Here is a 19,148-nt window from a genome sequence, read left to right as displayed (position 1 = left end):
CATGGTGTTGTCTAATCAGTCTGTGTTTGAAGTATTTCTTCGCTTTACTAGAGAGGTAAGGGGGAAAGCGATTGCGAAGGAGTTCAGTCCATGGGGTGTCAGGTAGTTAGTTGTTTTCGGGGCGGCAATTAGTTGCGTGACCGGTGGCATTTTGTCACTGGATGAGCGGGAGGTGGGTACTCTCTGAAGAGTAGTAGGGAGGGATGTCGTGCAGTGGCGAGAGTGCTGTCAGGTCAGGAGGGAGGGTGATGGGGCGAGGGGGAAGATGTCTCTAGGAGTGGAAGGGAGGGAGAAGTGAGAGGGGGGTATGCGAGGGAGAGCTCCTTTGGGATAGGGTATTTGGATCGATGCCGTCCTGATCTCCTCGAGATGGGGCCTGTATCGTTTAATCACCTGGTGCAGGGGCCTCTAACTTTGGGGAGGTCACTGTATGTGGCAGGGACGCCTCTGGCTGGGTATGTGGAGCAGAGAGTTATTTCTCGGGAGTTGAGAGGGCGCGTCTCGAGGTCGCGAAGAAGAGGTAGTGACTCAAGCCTTTCCTTTTTACAGACCCTGCCTCTGCTGATGGGATCCAGTAGGGATCATAGCGATCCATTAAGCCGCGCTTGTAAGTGTAAGATGTTGCACTCAGCTAGATCTCATGCCTCCTGGGCGTCCCTTATGTCTCTGTACATAATTAAAATAGTTAGGATTACTAATGCTTATACTCTGCACGTATATTGCATTACATGTGCATGTTTGTGGGACGTCTGTTCTTTCTTGAATTTCTGCTGCTGCCCATGCTCTGTTCTTTTTATGCATTAGGGAATATGAGGAATACATTTTTCCTAAACAAATTTCAAACAATGTTCACTATCAAGGGGTGCAGGGAGGAAGAAGATGAAGATAGCAGGGTCTGAGTTGCTGAAAGGGGAGGATAGTAGAGAGTGAGAGAGGGTTGGCTGTGTGGGATGCAATCAGGAAGTGATGGGTTCAATGAGAGAAGGCAGGGACACTTGTGGCATGAGGAAGTAAACTAATTTACATAATTACACTAATATTTGTATCTTGGTGTAACTTGCACTGGGTGCTTGATGTTGTGCCCTTCCAGCCTGGGTACATGCAAGCGATCATTACACGTCTTGATTCCTCAAGGTATAACTGTTAACTGAACGTTCTGCATCACAAATTCTCTCAACCACACCAAAGCACTTACGTCACTGTTCCACAGAATCCGTCAGGAACCTAAAAGGATCCCGTCATCTCTAATTCACAAGACACTAAAATTGTTTTTATTAATCATGGTGTTGTATAATTGCATGTCTTAGTATGACGGCTATTACTAAGGGCTCTACAGGTCCCTATCACTGCAATTGACACATACGTGTGGTATAAGTATTGTTAGAAATGGGATCTCTGGTTGGCTAAGGCTTGCGCCAAAGCCAGGCAGAGACCTACACTCTAGTTAGGGCGAGCCATATTACGCAAATGACCTCAAACATAAAAGCACATCTAGAGGCATAAATCAGGGTGCGTAAATCATACTATATAAATTAGATTTCCTACCACCACATGAATCATATTGGGACCTGGCGCCCTATAAACCTAACAGTCCCCCTGGCCAACTCAAAGGGGTGCAAATGCCCTATGTCCAAAATTCAGGGTGCCCTGCCAATGCTGCAGAAGTTAAGGGTGCGCCATTGCGCTGACCTAACAATTGCAGCAGGCACGAAGTGCTGCGCAGCTGTGAAGGTACTGGGGCAGAGGAGTGCGTCTCACTCCTATCTCCTTAAACATGCCCCCAAAGGAATGATGGCCTAAACGTTGCAGCTGGCACAAATTGTTGCGCAGCTGGGATCACCAAATGGGGCCTGGACACTCAATGTGCCCTTTGTACAAATAGGCAGCCATGTTGCAGCTGCCTGCACTGGTGTGGTGCAGCTGAGGATAGAGCAACTGGGCTCTGGCATGACTGTGCCCTCAGGGCCCGCACTGGGTCTCCTAAAACAAATGTGGCAACTGTTTCAGCTGCCTGCGCTGGTGCGGCGCAGCTGGGGAAATAAGGATGGGTACTGGCACCACTGAGCCGCATGAGCCCCTCTGGGTCCCCACTGGACCTCCTAAAACAAATGGAGCAATGTTGCAGCTGCCCACTGTTAAGCGGGGTAACTGAAGAATAGAACTGGCACTGGCACCAGTGGTGCCTCTGGAGCTTTTTAAACAAGTATGCAGATAACGTTGGAGTAGCCGCAACGGTGGGTCCGCTCATGGGAAGAAAAGATACTGGCCATGTATCCCGCCCAACCCTCACTCACCGGGGCTGACGGGGAAAACCTCTGCTCCTCTCTTCCTGTTAATCTGCGGGCGCCCATAGCTCACGTGGCCCCGCTTACAAAGCCAACGACTTCCGGACTGGCTCTTCACCTGGTCCCTTCACTGGACATCCTTTCCGGCACCAGGGCGAAGGCAGGGCTCCCTCTGCTCTACTGTGGATGTGGGCCGGGCTTCCCTCGCTAATGCAGAAGTCCCGCCCCAAGTTAGGCACCGTGCTGCCAGACATCCGCTCCAGCCGCACTGCGATCGGCAGCCTCCGGCCGGTGCATTTCAGATCAGGCTGCGGCGATGAAGAGCGGGGTGGGCTCTCGCTTTAAATGAATAAAAGCTAAATGCGGCAATGAGGGGTATGCTCCCTCCTATTTAAAAGTATAAAGCAGGGTGGGCACCCACTTCAGCCGGCATCACAGGGGAATCCCTACGACGGGGATTCCCTCTACACAGACAGCATCTCAGCGCTGCAGAGCATACACGCTCCTCTGAGTCAAACTAAAAATATAGTGCTCCCAGGCCACTAGAAACAAGAAAAGGCATCAGAATATAGTGCACACAGGGGTAGGAGGCACAGCTCCTTAGTAAAAATGCAGCCACAGTTATATGAATGTCCTGGAGATGACCAGAAAAGCAAAAGGGTCCCAAAAAGGTCTTCCAGGTCCAGGGGCAAGGCAGGTCCCAGGGACGCAAGCACTCATGGCAGCCCCCCCTGGGCTCCAGCAGCAGCACGCCCCAGCCAGAACAGCACACCAAGACTCCACATCTTAATGGGGTCACAGCCCCTATATTTATATCACATCAGTGATTGGTTTCCAGGAAGAAAGGAGGGTAGTGTATCATCCCGCAACCTGAGTTATTTTTACCCTGAAACCTTAATAATGCCACCGACCTATCCACCAACACTGGGACGCCCTGATTCCCTCCAATTTCCCTATCGTAAACAGCATCTCGCTACCCCAAGACAGTATATAAACAATCACCCGCATTTTCCCTCACTTCAACGTCCAAATAGGTTTTTTTCTTTTCCTTTTGGTAATGATCATCGACCCACAAATCCAAACGAGATCTGGAACATCCCATTACACAATTTATTTGAACCCCTTTCAGGTCTAGATGCAAACGAATGACTTATCCCATCTGCTCCTCAAATAAGAAGCACATCTGAGTGCTCGAATAATTGCAAAACAAGAGAGGAACACCTCTTTTCTTTTCCCATTGCTATGAGCAAAGTGTCTGAGTCTTTACTAGACACAGGTGGGGGAAATTATGTACCTAAATCAGACCTGAATGTGAACCTAAAGATTGGTACCAGGCCCCTGAATCCTACGATATCACAAGACACGATGAATTGTATGTCTGAATTTGAAATAGACAAAAATTCACATAAACTTAAAGGCACCAGAACACCAGGTTGTCAAGCAAGTGTAGTGTCCTGGAACCTGTGTGGGCTAATGAACAAAGTACAAGAAACAGCGTGGGGAGAATTTGTTAATAACATTGATATTCTTTGTGTCCAGGAGACCTGGGTCCTAACTGAAATACATCTAGATGGATTTAGAACCTTCCATGTCCCAGCGGTACGTTCTAGCCATGGCAGGCATCAGGGGGGATTATGTGTTTATGTCTCCAACCTTCTGAACGCTAGCATTACCCCGGGAAGAACAAGCTCACATTATTTCCAATTGGTCACCATCTCACTAAATTCTTCTGATGTCCTGGTTGTGGTCAATTTTTATAATAACATTAAGAACTCTGACTTTACGGAAGTATTAACAAATCTGACACGTGAACTAAGGGGCATAAAAAGTGTGAAAGGGAAAGATTTAATATGGGCCTGGGTAGGTGATTTTAACTTAAGCCTATGTGACAGTGAAACATGCGGGTTTCAGGAATATGGGGTGGGTGAGACTGTGGGTAGGTGTCATTTTCAGCACAGCGAGAAAGGGGAAATACTAAACAACATCATGGCCAACTTCGACCTTGGCTTCGCAAATAGGTTGTGCTCCCCCAAGATGGAGTTCACCTCTACCTTTTTAGCAAGGGGGTCTCAGTCAGTCATTGACTATAGCATCATGCCAAATAGGTTTGCCGGTCGGGTGGTTAAGTATGAGATCCCAACCATCGGACTGAGCGACCACTTGCCTTTGAAAATGCTTGTGAGTGTCCCAGGAAATAAAAGTACCTCCACTATTGAGACTCTGGCATGGTTGCAAGACCTAGTAGTTGCACGGCAAAATGGCTTCGCTCTGAAATGGAGCTCGGTAGACCAAATAAAAACCTTTGAGAAAATAGTGGAAAATGCCTTGGTGCCCATTTTGGTATGTATAGACGAGAAATCCTCAAATGAGGAAATACTGGATGCCTTTAGTAATATTACTACCACTATTCAGAGTGTCCTAACTAGGTCCTGTACTAAAAAAAGCCACAAAATTAAAGGCTGGTTTGATTCTCAATGCACAAAGGCGCATACGGCCCTGAAGTTTGCATTGAGTAACAAACCGAGGGATCATGAGGAAATAAGGGCACATAGGAAGGCATATAATCTTGCTAGGCGCCAACGTAAGAAAACAATTAAAGATAAAGCATGGCAGGATTTATTGAAGGCCGCCGAGAGTAAAGATGCAAAATTATTCTGGCAGGTAGTCAACACACCTTTCCTCAACAACAAACAGATGGCAAGGATGGTAATAGCCATTGACGAAAAATCCTGGATAGAATTTTTTTCTAACGTCTATAGTAGCAGTCAAGGGAAATTGCAAACAGTGAGTAATTTCCTCCCCATCCAACTTGAGTTTACCCTTGAAGAGGTACAAAGAGCCATACGCTCAACTCAGAATAATAAAGCCCCGGGATCAGACGGGATCCCTAGCGATCTTTATAAGATGAATATAGATCTATGGGCCCCACTTTGCTCGCTGGTCTTGGGTGCAAGTTGTGCCAAAGGTTTTATTAAAACATGGGCAGAGTCAGTGATAATTCCCATCTATAAAAAGGGTGACAGTGAAAGCCCATCAAACTATAGACCCATATCTCTCCTGGACTCATTAATGAAAATCGCAGGGAGAGTGGTCCTGACTAAAATATAGACATGGGCCGAGGAACACGATATTTTAACCCATGTACAATATGGGTTCCGGACAGGGATGGGCACGGTTGAGCAAGTCCTAAATTTTGTATTGTTACAAGGGAAGTACACCAGGGCTAAAGATGGATGCTTGTATGCAATATTTGTCAACCTCTCCTCTGCCTTTGATTGCGTAGTACACACAAAACTTTGGGAAATACTAGAGGAGATGAACATGGACCCAGCTATAGTCCTCTTTTTGAGACAACTATACTCAAGTGCAACGGCCAAAGTAAGGTCCGGATTGGGGGGGGAATGTACGGGGTCCTTCCGCATACAGAAGGGGGTGAGACAGGGCTGCGTGCTGGCCCCACTACTGTTCTCTTTATATACGAACAGTCTAGAAAAGGAATTGGCGGACAATAACATCGACTCACCGAGGTATGGCAATAGGCAGATAGCTTCCCTCCTGTATCCGGACGACGCAGTGTTGATGGCCAGGACTAAGGTGGGTGCACAAAAGGCCCTAACTAAGGGGCTCATTAGGATTGCGGATTTCCCTCATCCTCCGGGCCGGCGGAAGCCACCGCCGGCCCGGAGGATGCGGGAAATCCGCTGCGGACTGAAAAAGACCCCCCGCCAGATTAGGATGGCTTGGGGATCGTTTTTCAGTCCGCAGCTTTTCCGCCGCGGTCGCCTTCCGACCGCGGCGGAAAAGCAATAACATGGCTGGTGGTGTCTATCAGACACCGCCAGCCATATTATGATTGCGTAGAAAGTATGCTTTTCCATGGTGGCTTTTCCGCCGTGGAAAAGCATACGGAGATTGCCTACGGGGGCCCGTTGCGGGCCCCCTGGGTGAAGGGGGGTGGGGGGTGCACATGGGGGGTACCTATGGTACCCCCCTGCATTTGCGTGCACAAAGCGGCAGGCACCGCGCGGTGCCTGCCGCTTTGTGCACGCAAATGCTGTGCATGCATTTTTAACATTGCAGCTGGTGCAGCTTGAAGCTCCACCCGCCGCAATGTTAAAAATAGAGGATGTGACTGCCACCCTGGTGGTCACATCCTAATCTGTATGGAGGGACCGCCGCTGCCCCTGCGGACGGTCCCTCCTACTCTATGATGGCGGACAGACTCAAGTCCGTCCGCCATCATAATCGGCCCCTAAGTATGTAGAATTCATGGAGGTTAGAGGCCTTAGAGTTAATGCCAAGAAGTCTTTTGTGATGTGCTGTGGTAAAGGGGGGGGCAGGTGCAAACAACTTAAAGTGGCAGGCCTCCAAGTAGAACATACCAAAATATTCCCATACTTGGGGGTTATAATTGAAAGATCGGGTGCTTGGGGCCCGGAAGTGAAAAACAGGACCCTAGCTTTTAAGCGATCGATCGCGGCTGTCACAAACTTTGCAAGTAAACTGGGTAAAAAACAGCCAGGAATTATGCTCAGTATTTATGTGGCAAAATGCAGAAGCATTGCTCTCTATGGTGCGGGGATTTGGGGGTACCAGTATGTAACATCGCTTCAAATTGCTGAAAACAATTTCTTTAGATATCTGTTGGCCCTTCCCAAGGGCACATCTGTTTATAACTGCCACGCAGAATTAGGTATGGACCATTTAACTGACCTGATTAGAATCCAACCAATTTTGCTGTGGCGCAGAGTCTGGGCGACACAAGAACTTGGTTTAAACCAGGAAATAATTAGAGATGTTATGGCCCTCGATAACGTAAAGCACATTAAATGGCTTGAGTATGTCAGGAAAGTGCTAAACGATATACAAAGGCCAGAATGGTACAGTAACCCTAAATTAATAGGCGAAATCCTAAAGAAAGTCTTGAAACATCTATGCATGGAGCATTCTAAAATAATAAGACTTGGAGGGGAGGTCACTAAGAAAACTGTGCCCGAACATCAATTGTTGTTGACCACCCATAGAATACAACCTTATTTAAACCTCGTGACTTTGGGGTTTGAACGTTTCATTCTGACCAGATTCAGATTTAATCTATTCCATCGTCTAGTAACGTTCCCAGCAAAAAATGACTGGCATAGAACTCTGGCCGTATGTCCATGTGACAACATGTCATCCCAATCCACTTTCCATCTGGTTATGTTCTGTAAACTATATAAAAAAGAACGCTGTAGATGGTTTAAGCAATATGTGAGAGGTGGTGCATGGCGGCAGTGTAGACCAGCGTATCTGAACTTGCAACAACTGGGGAACCCTGCATGCATAATGTTTATGAGAATGTTTTTAAAAAATGTTTTAAGATCACGGAATTTACTATGATTTGTTAACTATTCGATAGATTCACTTTAAGGATTTAGGGCCAGATGTAGGAACCCTAATACCGGTCGGTAATGGCCGAAAACACCGAATTTCGGCTGTTTCCGACCGGTATTAGGCATTTGGGATGTAGGTGGCTACATTTCAGATTCGGTAATTTACCGAATCTGAAATGTAGGAAGCACTCAAGTGAGTGCTTTTCACCTGTAAGGATTCGTTATATACCACCAACTACAAGTTGGTGGTAAATAACGAAAACCGTTAAAAAAGCAATTTTGTGCTTTTTTAACAGTGCCATGTGGCAGAAATACATGCCCTTAGGGCATGTATGTGTGCCACATGTGCACCCATGCACTATTCAGGGGTGCAACGGGGTGTCAATGTGACACCCTGCCACCCTTGTAGGTCTTCCCCCCTTACCGATTCGGTAAATACCGAATCGGTATTTACCGAATTTTACAGATTCTGTCAAAATTACCGAATGAATACCTACATACCATTTACCCATTCTAAAATACCGAATCAGTAAAACTCGGTATTTTAGAATCGGTAAATGGTATTTACCTACATCTGGCCCTTAATATTTTTTTAATTCAGATTTTATTTATTGGTGCTGATTTGTATAGATGTATTTTTGTATGTACTTGCTTTTATGATGTTTAACTTTGTGAAAATCGAATAAAGCCTATTGAATTGAATTATATCACATTTCCCTTTGTGTCACAGCACAATATTTGGGGATACCAGTCAGAACTGGATTAGGGGGGATTTGGAGTACTTGCCAAGCTCCTCTTCCCCTTTGTCAGGTGGGGGCTCAGTGATCAGACACACCTCAGGGGTCGAAGCCAGCATTGTACAGCCTGAGCACAGTCCTATTCAGAATCAGGAGATTACCCCTCCCACAACTCCTAGCCCTGGTGTCCCATTCAGCCTACCTGACTCGCCCTGCCCCTCCTGGAGCCACCCACACCTCTAAGCTCCTTTCAATCTCAAGCCAGACATGCAATTCACATCAGGCAGGCATCACATAGCACACAGAAATGCCAACTTCTAAAAGTGGCATTTCTCCACCAGTCACCATAAATCTGCATACACCATTGCGCAGCATTTACCCACACAAGTTCATACATATTAAACTCGACCCTGCACTCCTCTCATACCAGGAATTACCATGGACGCACTTATCCCCCATTCATTCCTATGGAAGGGCAGGCCAATCTCACCACATGCACTCAGGGAGCGCACACACTTTACACTGGGCCACAGTGCTAAAGTGCCCAGAGGCCTAAAACCACTACCACTATGTCAGACCTTAAGGCAAAAAGTTCAGGGGTGAACCTGCTAAAAAGGGTCAAGTCCAACAACTATCATTAATTATCACTCACAAATTAATCTTACGTATAAGCATACATTGCTTCATTATATGAGCGTTTATGTCTTAGCGTGAATGATATTTTTAGGGGGCAATATTGTATTTGTATCCTAGTAATACCTTTGACCTTTGGTATCCACCTTCAACAAGACAGGACGTGTTTGAGGTTCCCTGATGGAATATAATATGCTGTGCTGTTAACAATACTTTGTCATAGGCACTGGATGAATTGCATCACAGATAAGTGCCCCTCAACTTTAAAGTGACAGCAGCTGATGCCCAGGTAACATCTCAAAACAAGGAACATTTCCTTCATGAATATATGGTTGGATTTTCTAATGTATTCTCAAAAGCATTTGAATAATGTATGCATTGTATTAAGAATATTAAAATACTTGTCAAACACAGGATGTGCTCTAAGCTTTAAACATAAGTTCTCAAGTTTGTTTATGTGAGAGCTAGTGTACTATTTCTTGTGTCTTTTTTAAAATGCTTTAAATATTCCTTGAGTCTTGCTCTTAAAAAAAACATTAGCATAACGATTACTGCCTTGCACATGCGCTTTGCTGCTGTTTTTGTTTCTTCATTTTAAACTCAAAGAGCCAAAATTTGAACTAACGTTTCAAAACAGTATATCTAAACGGTAAAATATTTGAAAACCACAATGATAAAATAACTCTAGGGATTCTGGAACAACAGTCTCATACTACAAATATAAAAATGTGTCACAGTTTACAAAAAGCAAGCCTTTCAGCGCAATAAATCCTTTAATTTTATAAGATGGGTTACATTGCTTTCATGTCGCAATTTAATGTCAATGAAATAAATATATCTCTGATCGATGGGTTTCTGAGTAGAACTTGGACCTCATCACAAATAAAAACTGGTGCTCCACTGTAGTCAAAAAGACATTCTCAAAATATGTCACCCATGGAAAAGGGCACCTTGCCGTTTTAAATCTAAGGGCCTGATTCACAGTAGCTCCCAGTGGTGTGAGTGCTGCTGGGCACTGACGTGGAGCGGGGTAGGGGCAGGGAGGGGGTAGTAAACTCCGAAATACGGCCTCACAGAGGTAAGTACACAAACAAATAAATAAAACAAATTTCTTTGCGTGCGCTGCATCGCATTTGGCACAAGGTATAGAGGGTGTTCCTGAAGGCCATCTTGCTTGTGACTAGGGTGTATGTAAAGGTTTTCTGGGTGCTGATTAGGATCCTCAGCATCTCCTGGGTATGAAGCATGAGGAAGTGATGGATTGGACTTTTGCGGTCATGTTGAGTGTGCGGTTGATGACCATCCCAGTCAATAACCATCCCTTCATTCAGTGTGCAATTTCAGTCATTCATGCTTTGAACTTGTCTGTGAGGGAGAGAATGAGCTGCAAATCATCAGCGTAGTACAGGATGTTGAAGTGAGAGAAGATTATGCTCGCTAGAGGGATCATGCATGCAATGAAGAGGGTCTGGCTCAGGGTGAAACATTGCGGAATTCCACAAATGAGCTCATGGGCTTTCAAGGTGTATGCTGCCAAGCTGATGGACTAGGTCTTCCAGATCAGGAAGGAGCAGATCCATTGGAAAGCATGTCTTGGATTCAGAAGTCCAGTAGGTGTTGGATGAGAATGGAGTGTGTCAAAAGCTGTGGAGAGGTCCAGGAAGATGAAGGTTGTCTTGTCTCCCCTGACTTGAGTCATGCGGATGTCATCCATGTGGCTGGTGAGGTCAATTTCCATGCTGTGGTTCAGTCTGAAACCAGACTGAGTGGTGTTAAGGAGTTGGTGGTCATTGAGGTATTCAGTGAGGCATCTATTGATGATTTTCTCTAAGACCTTGGCTAGGAATAGTAGCAGGCAGGTCTGCCTCTTGTTAGCGAGCGCTGAAGGGGTTGCAAAGTGTTTTTGTCAGCAATTTGAGGAGAGGTGCATGTTTCCAAATGTCTGGGAAGGTCACGGAAGAGGTGGGGGCATTCATATGGGTTTGTCATAATGGGTGTGAGCATGGGACAGGTGGCCCGCAGTACTCTGGAGTTGGTGTGGTGGAGGCAGAGGCCTGACCAGACCCATGTATGGACTTCATGGTGGTGGTGGTTTCTTCTGCAGTATTGATGGGCCATGTGTTTAGCAATGGTTCTTTAGATAAGAACAGAAGGCATTTGGCAAGCCCAGTCAAGTCTGGTTGCATGTTGAAGTTGCTGTAAATGGTGGTGATTTTGTTGCTGAAGAATTGAGAGCGATTGTTGCAGCGCTACTGTGAGGGTGAGAGCAAGTTGGAGGCAGATGCAGGTGAGGTGAAATCCTTCACAATGGTGAAGATGTCTTTATTTCTATATGTGCTGGCATGGATGTGGTCTATGAGAGTGGTGCATTTGGTTGTCCAGATTATTTCGGATTAACGACTCAGGGTGGATTTGAACGTACTATTGTCTCGATTGTCCCGGCTCAGTCTGTTTGCATTCCAGTTGTTTGCAGTGGTGTTTTATTGGTCTAAGCTCCTTCACGTGCCTACTGTTCTGGGGCCTAGATCTCGTTGTATTGCTGTGTTTGAGGGGGGTCAGCAAGTCAGTGCAATAGGTGATGCAATTGTTGAAATTCTTGATGGCTTTGAGGAAGCTGATGCTGTGTTCAGGTCGGTAGGAGTTGAGAGCGATGTTCCAATACTTGTCAGTTATGCTGTTCCAGGTTTAGTGGACTGATCCGGCAGTAGTGTGCATGTGTTGGACTGGGATATGGCTGCTGAACTTGATGAGGTGTGTGGTTTGTCCTGGAGACTGGTGTTGGCACGTCAACTTTAATGTTGTGGGAGGTGGTGGAAAATGGGAGTAGGAGTTATCCAGCAATATGTCTTCGATGAGTGTTTTAATTTGGCATCAGTGTGGTCTTCCAGATAGAAGTTTAGGTCTCCAAGTAAGATGTAAGTGCTACTGTGGAGGGTGAACGGTGTAATGAAGTGGAGGTGGAGTTGCTGAAGTTGGTGCACAGTTCCAGTGGTCTGTAGCTGATAATGAACCTTAGGGTGAATTTGGCTGTGATGTGGAGCTTGAACAACACAAGTGTTCCGTGATGGAGTATGAAGTGTCAATGGAGGTGGTGCAGCTGATAGTGTTCTTGTGAATGGAGGCAATTTTCCCTCTGGGCTCGTGAAGTCTAGCTTTTTGGCAATCTTGTAACTGGGGGGCATGGCTGCAGTGAGGTCAGGTTCTGATGCCGGGTTCAGACAGTTTTTCGTGAGTCAGGTAGCAGGGGCAGATCTCTGTGGCATGTCTAGTGAGTGAGTGGGTGACAAGCAGCATGCATGAAAATGCGGAGTGTTGTGTGAGTACAGGAGAGTAGGGTGTTGGGTGCTGTTGGTGTGGGTATGGTGAGAGTTGGGTGTGGGTAAGTGTAAGAAAACTGAGGAGAAGGCTCCCTTGGTGTTGTGTGGTGCAGTGAGATAGCAGAATGAGGAATGGTGGTTGGGGTTGAGGACATGAAGTGTCCTATCAGGGTAGTTATGGGAGAATAAGAGTTCCTGCCGCTGAGCATGGTCCTGGGGTGGAAGGGTGCCATTGGGCTTGCCCTCAGCACCGGCAGCATATCCGCCACGTGCATGTGGTGTTGCTGGCATTGAGTAGGTCCTGGTAGAGGGGAGGAGTTATATCTCTTCCTGTGCGGATGGATGATGTGGAATCCAGGGATGTCACTTCCTGTGCAGATGGATGATGGGAAATTCAGCTACGTCACTTCCAATGTAGGTGCATGATGTAAATGAGTCCTCTTGCTGGGCTTCTTCTTTTCAAGGCAGTTTTGATGGTAAGCCAGTGATATCAATTCCTGTGCAGATGGAGTAAGTGAAATACAATGATGTTACTTCCTTGACAAATGGATGATGGGGAAGCCAGTGATGTCACTTCCTCTGCAGATGGATGATGAGGAATCCAGGGATGCCACTTCCTGTCAGTAAAACACACAAGGTGATGGACGAAATGTTGCACATTGGCAAAACATTCACCCCCAGTCACAGATCTGGGTTTACTCCATCAGTATTTTGCTCACCACGCCACACCAGTTCAGACATGGCCATATGCACATCAGTCTTGATCCTGTGCCTCATGGGTACAGGCCAGCCCGAACTGCCAAGCCATGTCTTCCCTGGACCGGAATCAAGCATCCTAGGACCGGTTTCTGGCTATCAGCCGCCATCAGCCAGGATAGCTTGACTCTAGTGGCGTAGTGAGCACGGGACCCACGTCTGGGAATACCCTACCCACATAGGTCGAACAGCAAAACACACAAGGTAATGGATGGAATGTTGCACAGTGGCAAAACATTCACCCCCAGTCACAGATATGGGTTTAATCCATCGATATTTTGCTCACCACACCACCCCAGTTCAGACATGGCCATATGCGAATCAGTCTTGACCCTGTGCTTCATGGGAACAGTCCAGCCCAAACTGCCAAGCCATGTCTTCCCGGGACCGGAATCAAGCATCCCATGACCGGTTTCTGGCTATCAGCCGTCATCAGCCAGGATAGTTTGACTCCAGTGGCTTAATGAGCACGGGACCCACATCTGGGCATACCCTTCCCACATAGGTCGAACAGCAAAACGCACAAAGTGATGGACGGAATGTTGCACAGAGGCAAAACATTCACCCCCAGTCACAGATATCAGTTTAATCCATCGTTATTTTGCCTACCACGCCACCCCAGTTCAGACATGGCCATATGCAAATCAGTCTCCACCATGTGCCTCATGGGAACAGTCCAGCCCGAACTGCCAAGCCATGTCTTCCTTGGACCGGAATCAAGCATCCTAGGACCGGTTTCTGGCAATCAGCCGTCATCAGCCAGGATAGCTTGACTCCAGTGGCGTAGTGCGCACGGGACCCACATCTGGGCATACCCTTCCCACATAGGGCGAACAGCAAAACACACAAGGTCCTGGACGGAATGTTGCACTTTGGCAAAACATTCACCCCCAGTCACAGATCTGAGTTTAATCAATCGTTTTTTTTTGTTCACCACGCCACCCCAGTTCAGACATGGCCATTTGCAAATCAGTTTTGACATGTGCCTCATGGGAACAGTCCAGCCCGAACTGCCAAGCCATATCTTCCTTGGACCAGAATCAAGCATCCTAGGACCGGTTTCTGGCTATCAGCCGTCATCAGCCAGGATAGCTTGACTCTAGTGGTGTAGTGAGAACGGGACCCACGTCTGGACATACCCTTCCCACATAGGGCAAACAGCAAAACACACAACAATGGATTTAGGCCCAGATCTCTGTACTGGGGTGAATGTCTGACATTGCATTTGTCACCCCGAGAGGGACGGGTGTGCTCACACATGAGTCCCGTGCTCTCAATGCCACTGGAATCAAGCTATCCTGGCTGATGAGGGCTGAAAGCCCAAAACCATTCCAAGGATGCTTGTTTCCAGTCCAGGGAGGACCTTGCTTGGCAGTTCATGCTGGACTCTCCCCATGGTGCACAAGACTGATTTGCATATGGCTAGGTTCAAACTGGAATGGCATGGTGAGCAAAAAAACTATGGATTTAGGCCCAGATCTCTGTACTGGGGTGAATGTATGACATTGTTTTGCATTCTGTCCATCAACTGTTATTTTGCACTTCCTGTGTGGATGCATGATGAAAAAATGTAATCTTCACCTTCACTCTTCATCTTCTGACCTCCTTTAATGACTGGGCCTTTTCCTTATTTTTATAGGCACACTAGTTTCTCTATTTACCATTCTCCCCTTCTCTTACCTATTAGTGGTCTTGTTTCCAATCATTCAGCTGAGACCCCACCTCCCTCCCATTAGGGGCAAGTAAAAGAGAGTAGGGTAGTTTGCAGGTGCACTTTTAAGAGCAGCTGAACAACAACATCTGTGGATGTCCCAGCTTTGCTTGCTTACCTAGTCATAGTGAAGATGGCTCTATGGATTGGCGTGTTTCAGTTTGAGGTAACATGAACTCTAGTGACTGATCGCCATTCAGATGTCTAATACTTAGGAGAGTTACAGAACTCCAAGGTTTTCTAATACGAAAATGTCTGCAATGGGAGATGCAGCTGAACATACAATTATTCCCACTCATTTCTACAGGCTGTTGTGCACCATGAGCAGCTAAGAACTTTGGGGGTCATTAGGATCCCATCGACGGAAGGGACCACCCGCCAAAAGAGCGGGGATCCCGTGGGGGGTATTAGGATGCGCCCGCCACAGTGGCAGGCGCATCATGCATGTTTAACATTGTGGCGGGCGGTGCTCTCAGCACCGCCCGCCACAATGCTAAAAATGCTTGTGATGCATTTGCATACACAAAGCGGCAGGCACCGCGCGGTGCCTGCTGCATTGTGTATGCAAATGCAGGGGGGTACCCCCCATGTGCAACCCCCACCTTACCTTCCAAAAATCCAAAAATTCTTTATCTCGGCCTTTTAGACCATAAAAGATACAGTAAAACATCGACATTTAAAATACATTCACTTGTATATTTACATTTACATTTACAAAATACATTCCATAGGAGACTAATATGAATTGGAGATACATTATAGTTCATATCATTGTTCAGTCATTTAATAATTTTTTCCTTATCTGCCACATGGCCATTATGAATTTGGCAACTGCAAAGACTATGTGCGGCAGAGTACTTGTTTTCAATGCTCTGTACGAGTTCAAGTAACTCCTAAAGCCCAAGTTCCTGCATAATGGCACAAGCCATAATTTCCTTGGTCTATTATAAGCTGGGCAGAAAAACAGAACATGGATTTCCTCCTCATCATGATTACTGCACCCTGGACAGATTTTGTCATCCCTCTATGACCATTTGCAAGTAAAAGATTTAATAGGCAGAGTAACTAACCTCCATTGAATAAACAATTTTCTTGCTAAAATGGGGAAAATGATATCCATAAAACCTTCAAACTGGTAAGAATCTTTGGATTCCAGGAATCGCTCGGTTAAAATGCCATTGTTGGGTGCAGACAGCAGGGAAGCTAGACTTTTCTCCTTATGTATTTCCACCAGTCTTTTGCGAGAGACCCTTTGGCAGCCTTGTTCAGGAACCTCCCATAACTCAGGGAGTCTCAGGCGATACAATTCTTTCTTTATAAAGGCCAGCCACGGAATTCTATCACGCTGGTTCAAATTCATTACATGGATAAGGTCTTGCCTGTAATGCGCAAGCTCGCCGGTGGTCCAGAGCCTGTGCCAGAATCTAAGTGGCTTTAATTCTAGATCCTCAGATATAGAGGGGAGATCCACATCTAATCTTAATGGGAGCAAGGGTGTGCCACGGGAGAGGGCCAGAAGACGTCTAAGGAAATTGTTTTCTACAGTGGCAAGTTCTGACCCTGCTTTGTACCCCCATAACTCACTGCCGTAGGTTGCGGCCGCTTTAGCTTGAGTTTTGTACATTTCTACTGCGGGGCTTATAGGTTTAAAAGTAGAAGTGTTTGCAACCTTCAAAATTTCCCCCGACAGTTGGGACAGCTTTAGCCGTGATCTTGTTATTTGGGGGTCCCAAGATAAGTTCTCATGTAGTGTTACCCCCAAATACTCGAAGGTTTTTACCCTTTCCAGTCTTGCTGAGCCCAAGGAAGAGCTGGGTCTAGTTTTGGGGGGAGGATTAAATATCATGAATTTGGTCTTCTCTGTATTGATCTCTAGACCATGTTGTCTACAGAAAAGACCAAATCCATCCAGAATCCGTTGAATCCCCTTCGGGGATTTGAAAAGCAGGAGGGTATCGTCGGCAAACATAATGGCCAGTAACCTCCTGCCTGCCAAAAAGGGAGTGTCATTGTCCCCAAAATTGTTGAGATGGAATCTGACACTGTTGATAAAAAGGCAAAACAGGGTTGGGGCCAAGACGCAACCCTGCCTTACCCTCTGAGAACTGGGAACCTGGATGACGACGCTCCATCCCTCCCACACCTAACCTGTGCTTAGTTGCTATCGTGTAGCCTGATTATGGCATGTAATAAGTGAGTAGGAACACCCAGCTCCTTTAAAACCTCCCATAATTTCTTGCGAGGGACCAGATCAAAGGCTGACCTCAGGTCCACGAACACCATGCACAGCCTCCCCCCCTCGATCCTCACTGTTTTCCAGTAGAGGAGAACGAGGCGGAAAATCTGGTCCATGGTGGACGTGTTTTTCCTGAAGCCAGCCTGGAGGGGACTCAGAATTTGATTATTCTCCATCCAGTCTAGTAGGTGGTCCAAGAGAAGGCGAGAAAATAATTTTTGGGAGACATCTATGAGGCTAATCGGCCTGTAGTTGGCTGGGAGAAGAGGAGAACCCTTTTTGAAAATAGGGACTATTTCCGCCCCCAGCCAAGTACAGGGGATTTCCATACCTGCCGCGATGGAATTAAAAAGAATGAGCAGGTACGGGCCCCAGATCTCTGGATGATGTCTAAAGAGGTCGCCGGGCAATCTATCAAGTCCCGGGGCATTCCCCAATGCCAATCTCTCTATTGCACTGACCACCTCGCCGAGGGTAAACTCCAGTCCAGCTACAGGATTGCATATAGCATCGGGAGCCACATCTGTAGCAAAATCAGTAGTTTCTTGGTACAATTTGCCAAAGTGGGCTTTCCAGACGGATGATGCAATGTTGGGCTCCACTGCAGCTTTGGCTTCTCCTGTGCCAGTATTTACCAGGGACCAGAATTTTCTAGAATCCTTCGCTTCTAGAGCAAAAGAGAGGTCCTGCCATTTGTTCCAATCCCAATCTGACCTTGCCAGTGCCATTGCTTCCCTGTATTTCCGCCTAAGTTCTGCAACCTTAGCCTTATCGGTACCTGCTTTTATTGTGGTAATTAACTCTGTCTTGATCTTTTTGCAAGAAGAATTGTACCAAGTTGAGGTTCGAGTCTTTTTCTTGCGAGAGACTGCCACTGGGTAGAAAACCTCGCCTAGAGCTCCCACCAGATCTACATGGATTTGAGCTAATTTTTCATTAAATTCTGGGGTTCTAGGCTGGTTGATTAGTGCATCCATTTCTTTTAGCTTAGGGAGTGCTATTTCATAGATTTTGCGTATACTCTCTTCTGAATTTACCAGATTCCCCCATTTTACCCTACACCTATTGGAACTCAGAACCAGATTCCCTGGATCTTCACTGTGGTTGGTAGATAGTGACCCAGCGGCTGGAGCAGGATGCACCATATCTAATAAAAGTGCATTGTGGTCACTATCTGTTCTTACGACCACCCTGAAATCCTGGACCTTGGACCACAGACCAATATCTACAAAAATGTAGTCCAACCTCGATTCATGGTCCTTCCTATTGAAGGTACACAGTGAAGGAGTGTCAGAAGGAGTTCGTCCGTTGCAGGCCCTTAACACAAAATTTAGTGTGAGGGACATAATTTGCACTGCGAGAGCGGACCAAGATTTAGGGTGGGGGGATTGACATGGCGGAACACCCCAGAAGTCATCTTCAGCAGTTAGGGCACCCTCCTTCAAACCTTCCAATGGTTCGAAATGAAAATTAAGATCTCCGCCCATAACTATCTTGCAATCAGTGGGGAGTTGGCCCAGGAATGACGAAAGATCTTCAAGTGTAGGTGATTCCATGGCCACACTGACTGGGCGAGAGTATACATTAATAATTGCCAGGTTTAGAACATTGGGCAACTTGAGTAGAACACACTGTATGTCCTGCGAAGACGTGGGTACATTCTCCGCATTACATCCAATATGACTGGCTACCCAGACAGCCAAACCATCAGAGGGCCTCCCTTTACCGCTCCACCTGGCTGGTATTTCAAAGACTGCATATCCTGCTCTACACAGGGGTTCCCTGGCCCACGTCTCTTGAAAGAGACAGATATCACTGCTACCTACTAGTGAATCCCAATCAGTTGTGTGTAATTTATTAACAATACCCGCCACATTCCAAGAGAGAACCTTCAGGATTTCGGCTGGAGGATTTAGTCCCGGCCCCCCAGTTTCCTCTGGTGCAGTGTACGGTAGTTGAACTTTGGGCCCTTGCAATGGTAATTCCATGATGGATGGAACTATGGATGTTGTGTCGGGAACCTGGAGGGCTGTAGCTGTTGGGTTATGACCTGGTGAACTCTGGGATGAATTACTTGCTTGGGCCCTGGAGCTAGTAGGGG

Source organism: Lissotriton helveticus, chromosome 4_1, assembly GCF_964261635.1.
Source record: "Lissotriton helveticus chromosome 4_1, aLisHel1.1, whole genome shotgun sequence".
Classification (NCBI taxonomy): Eukaryota; Metazoa; Chordata; class Amphibia; order Caudata; family Salamandridae; genus Lissotriton; species Lissotriton helveticus.
Note: the sequence above shows the minus strand (reverse complement) of the source record.